Source organism: Grampus griseus (assembly GCF_964374135.1).
Source record: "Grampus griseus genome assembly, chromosome: 13".
Lineage (NCBI taxonomy): Eukaryota > Metazoa > Chordata > Mammalia > Artiodactyla > Delphinidae > Grampus > Grampus griseus.
Window position 1 is genome coordinate 76,420,749 of NC_139007.1, and position 6,062 is coordinate 76,426,810.

A 6,062-nucleotide genomic window follows, 5' to 3' on the forward strand; every position below is an offset into this window, starting at 1 on the left:
CATCAGCGAGGCCGACCCTGGATCCCTGACTCTTGGAAAGTAGGTGAGATAATAGGCATTTATTTAGTAGCTAAATTGGGGGTTTAGCTCTGCAGCACTAGGTAACTAAAGAGAATATTTGAACCACTTTTACATTAAGATTTCTTTCACATAAATATACAATATGTCACTATCTCAAACACTATTAATTTTGCCATTGTCAAACCCATTTCAATAGAATGTAAGCTGCCTGAAAGCAGGAAATTCCTGTTTTGTGCCGTGCATTCACAGTGAAAAACAGTGCGTGGCACAGAGTGGGTGCTCAATAAATATTTCTTAAGTGTGTGACTCACTTGATGAATTTGTCGTAATCTCTATCAGAGGAAGGGGTCAGGTTAAAAAAAAGTTTTCAACTACTGTTTCATCAGTAGTAAACGAAATAAAGTTCAGCAAGGGGGCTAAGTGGTAATAATATTTATAGTAAAGGTGGAATAACCTTTCTAATGTTAAGATAATTTTCATTAGATAGATATAATACCTGTGAAATTTGTTGGCAAAAGGAACAGGCTCAACTGGAGATAAATTTTATAACCTCTCCACGTAGTGTTAACAAACAAATAACTACGAGAAGAGAATCAATTAAAAAAATACAGGGCCCCCCTGGTGGCGCAGTGGTTGAGAGTCCGCCTGCCGATGCAGGGGACGCAGGTTCGTGCCCCGGTCGGGGAAGATCCCACATGCCGCGGACCGGCTGGGCCCGTGAGCCATGGCCGCTGAGCCTGCGCGTCCAGAGCCTGTGCTCTGCAACGGGAGAGGCCACAGCAGTGAGAGGCCCGCGTACCGCAAAAAAAAAAAAAAAAAAGAATTAGCAGATGAAGCTCAGATTCTTGTGAAGTGACCATCAAGGATCAAACCCGAATGATGGGATGGGATGCACGCAGTAAGTAATCATATGGATATTAAGTTAAGCAGGAAGTGAGTAATGCATTCAGGGCAGGAACATACACAGAATCAAAACCAGAGGAGCCGGAACTTAAAAATTTATCCTAGCTAAGAGAATAATCAAGAAATAAAAAGCTTACTAAAAATAGATGATTCCGGGCTTCCCTGGTGGCGCAGTGGTTGAGAGTCCGCCTGCCGATTCAGGGGACGCGGGTTCGTGGCCCGGTCCGGGAGGATCCCGCATGCCGCGGAGCGGCTGGGCCCGTGAGCCATGGCCACTGAGCCTGCGCGTCCGGAGCCTGTGCTCCGTGGCGGGAGGGGCCGCGGCAGTGAGAGGCCCGCGTACCGGGAAAAAAAAAAAAAAGATGATTCCAAATCCAATATATGAATGACAGGGCAGAATGAAGCACGTTCAAGCATAAAAAGGGCAAAAAGCCAGTTCAGACTGGCTGGCCTAGAGCAAGGGATTCTGCCGTAAAGGAAACATGGACGTATGAGGCAGGCCCAGGTTAAGTTTGACCAAGGACATGTGTGAAGCATAAGATGTATGATTATGCACAAAAAATACTCGGCAGAAAGATGAGAAGATGCAGTCAAAAACTGATAGACTAATCTGGACTTTTTAACAGTCCCTCAAAGAGCAGATCATGATTGCAAGTTCATTGCCATAGTTGTCTAATGAAACTTCAAATCACCCAATAACAGGAAAATTAAAGAATGATTAGTGACTTTCAAAATAAGCCTTTGATTCCTAAAGTGATGATAATTATAATTAGCAATAATAAGTAAAACACACGCTTCTATGGGCCAAGAACAAGATATTATTTTACTTTCTCATCTAATACAGTAATCTTATGAGGTAGATACTAGCAATAACTTCAATTTACAGGTTAAAAAAAATGGGTAAGAAAGAGGTCAAGGGACTTCCCTGGTGGTGCAGTGGTTAAGAATCCGCCTGCCAATGCAGGGGACACGGCTTAGAGCCCTGGTCCGGGAAGATCCCACATGCCGCGGAGCAGCTAAGCCTGTGTGCCACAACTACTGAAGCCTACATACCTAGAGCCAGTGCTCCACAGCAAGAGAAGCCACTGTAATGAGAAGCCCACGCACCACAATGAAGAGTAGCCCCCACTCACCTCAACTAGAGAAAGCCCACCAGCAGCAACGAAGACCCAAGGCAGCCAAAAATAACTTAATTTTTAAAAAAGATGTTATTCTAAAAAAAATTATTTTCATGATAAAACGAAGTTATTTGCCTTTTTTGCAGTAGAGTTTTCCAGAAACTACATGATGTGTGATATTGCAACAGATTGAAGCAGAAACAGATATGAGAATTCAGCTGTCTTCTATTAAAGCAGATATGGAAGACATTTGCAAAAATGTAAAACAATGCCATTCTCATAAAATTCTTTTGGTTTGGTATTTTTTTATTAAAAAAAGTTACTTCTGTTAAGATTATTATTGCTATTTTAAATGAATTATAGATAAATATTTTGCAACTTTCTTAGTTTTAATTTCTATTATGGGTAAACCTTGGTAGATATACCCCAGAAAAACCCACATAAGAATTCTCTGGGGTTGTTTGATAATTTTTAAGAGTATGAAAGATCCTGAGACTAAAAAGTTTGAGAACCACTGATTTGGTCATTTACAGATCTGCTGGTACATTATAAGTAACATAAACCTGTCTCTACTCATAGAAAAATGATCTGAACATGGAATTCAAAAGGCAAGAGTAAAAAGCAAAAGTCCATAAGAGCAACTGTTCCCCAGCTGCTAAGAGTGGGCTGAGAATATCTTGCCATATAAAAACAACAGATTTTTTAATCTCATTTAAAAATTAAATGAACCTCTTTTCTTATTTTAAAATTAGAAGAGTAGGATTAGCAGGGAAGCAGTTCAATATTTAATACTCTGTGGTAGAATATTTTATAGGTGACATTAAAACAACAGAACTCAGCTATTCCAAGAGAAAGAAAGCTTCCTAAGATGTCTCATAGAAGCAATATTTGATGCCAGATGTCAGCAAGTTGAAGGATTTTCATGGTCCCTTCAAATTCATTATAAACAGAATGTGATAATAGGACTAGAATGAAGACTGTAGGACGCAATTTCCAAAAATAGGATAGTTTTATTTTCAGTTTTTCAAAATTGCAGCTAATAATTCTTGCTGAGATGAAAAGTAGACCCTCCAAGGGCCCAATTCCCTTTTGTGACAGTTTTCTCTCTTTTTTAAAAATTAATTAATTTATTTATTTATTTGGTTGCACCAGGTCTTAGTTGCAGTTCTCTGGCTCCTTAGTTGTGGCTCACTGGATCCTTAGTTGTGGCATGAGAACTCTTAGTTGCGGCATGCGTGTGGGATCTAGCTCCCCGACTAGGGATCAAACCTGGGCCCCCTGCATTGGGAGCGCAGAGTCTTAGCCACTGCACCACCAGGGAAGTCCCTTGTGACAGTTCTTAACTGACTGCACAAAGATGAAGGTAAATTGAGGCCAGCCCAACAAAATGGGGAGTGGGAGAGACAAATCACTCTTCTTGGGCCCCCATCTTCCGTTTTCTTTCCCTTCACCTTCACAGCATCTCCTCTGAGTTCCCTGCTTCATGAGTCAGGGTTCTGGCTTGACCACCGTCTAACTATGGGATGGCTCATCTCCGAGCCTCAACTGACTTGTTTAAAAATGGGTATAATTGGGGATTCCCTGGTGGCGCAGTGGTTGAGAGCCCGCCTGCCGATGCAGGGGACACGGGTTCGTGCCCCGGTCCGGGAAGATCCCACGTGCCGCGGAGCGGCTGGGCCCGTGGGCCATGGCCGCTGAGCCTGCGCGTCCGGAGCCTGTGCTCCACAACAGGAGAGGCCACAACAGTGAGAGGCCCGTGTACCAAAAAAAAAAAAAAAAAAAAAAGGGTATAATTGAAATTTGCTAAGAGAGTAGAACTTAAGTGTTCTCACCAAGAGGGGAGAAAAAAGATAAACATGTGAGGTGATGGACACGTTCATTAACAAAATAGGGGGAATCCTTTCACAATATATGCACGTATCAGATTACCGTGATATACAGTTTAAGTATCTTACAATTTTATACGTCAATTATAACTCAATGAAGCTGAAATTTAAAAATTATTTTTTAAATGGGAATGATAATAATGCCTACCACACAGGGTTACTGCAGTAAAATGAGAACACTCTTTTAAAATTATATAGCTCCAAACACAAGAGGCATGGTATAATTATTAACCTACTGAAATTCACATCCAGGTAGAATATTCACACTAGGCGTGCCCCATGTGAGTACTGAAGGGGAGCCAGGTTACAAGTCTGTGGCTTCGGGTCAGGGTGGGAGGTGATGCTGAGAGGAGGGTTGACACGGTGCTTGCGACAGGCCCTCGTCTTCCTTCCTCTTCCTTCCTGCCACGTCTCCTTCAGCACACGTGATCACAATTCAAGGATTCTGGGGAGTCAGCCCTTAATCTCAATGGATCCTTTTATTCTTATATGACTGTCCCTGAACTTCAGCCTCCCATCCCTTTTACATCGGACTGTTACCTTCTTACTCACCCTTTTACACTGGATTATTACCTTCTCGCTCAGCCACTGTGGAGTCCACAGCCCTCTGACCTCGCGCTCACCCCCTTGGCTCTGGGCGCAGGGAGCATGGTGTAAGGACCCCGTTGGTGTGAGTAGTGGGGGGAGACGGAGGAGGCTGGGCCAGGGTCCGAGTGCACAGACAGGACATTGGCTTGGGGATACAGGAGGGATGCCACAGAAGGCAAGGGGTCCCGGGTACTCTGTGAGCAAATGCAGTTGGATTTGGTGATGAGGATGACAGAAAGGAATGGTAGGTTTTACAGGGAATATTCTGGACTGGTTACAAATACACCCAAGCAAAAAATTAAAAACCTGTGTTTTTTGTAAAAATAGAATAATTATTATAGCAATTTATATAAAATGCTGAACATTTCTGCTTAATTACCATGCATCTCTGTGACAATTATGTTTATTACTAGGCATGTGTGAGCGTACCTGTATTGTTTTCTTTGACAACAATAGCACACAGCTGCATCTGGGTGTTCACAGGTCACCATGTGGTATGGTCATCAGTTAAAGGCCATAAAACACCACATGAGCCTGCAGGGCCATCACAGAGGCAGCCATTTGTTAGTGTGCACGTGTGTGTGCGTGTGTGTGTGTGTGTGTGTGTGCCTCCTTCTCTGTGTCTTCCATCTTGAAGACTTGCCCACAATAACTGCGTCTGGAGTAGTGATTTAAGAGTTCTTTTAATAGCAGCAGCAAACTAAAACATTCAAACAAAAAAGATCCCTGTGTGATTTTTTTAGCTAGAAAAGGATCTGGAGACACTGTCCTGATTTTTCATCCTCTATTCTTTCCCATTGAAATAAATGACTAATTGGCACAAATTAAATTTTATTTCTTTTTGGAGGGTATACGCGGACAAGTGACCTTATTACTTTTTGCAAATCATCTTCCAGGAAGAGAAAAAGCAGCGATGAGAAAGATTTTTCCCCTAATAATTTATTTGACAAGTTAAGAGCCAGGGGGAAATGCAAAAATAAATAAAATCCAGCCCTGATTTCAGAGGCATTACAACACAGTACAAGGGTCAGACAGTCGTGGATACTATAACTGTGATATAAGGAGATGTTATGGTTTCCCATTTAGCAATGCACTAGGAAACTGCAGAACAAAAGGTTTTATATTTTCATTAAAGTTTAAGGTTAAAGAAAAGAAAAGGAGGGCAAAAAATGCCTATATTACAGTACATTATCAAAATCTTCTGAACAGATTTAGCAATAATCAATGATAATTTTTTAAGTAGCACAACCTGTATTAAGATGTTAGTGAAATGAAATTTTTTTGTTTTGTTGTGTCTATTTGTCAATTTGCTTTTAGTTTTTTTTAATTAATTAATTTATTTATTTTATTTTTGGCTGTGTTGGGTCTTCGTTGCTGCACGGGCTTTCTCTAGTTGCGGTGAGTGGGGGCTACTCTTCATTGCAGTGCGCGGGCTCAGTAGTTGTGGCTCAGAGGCTTTGGAGCACAGGCTCAGTAGTTGTGGCTTATGGGCTTAGTTGCTCTGTGGCATGTAGGAATCTTCCTGGACCAGGGCTCGAACCCACGT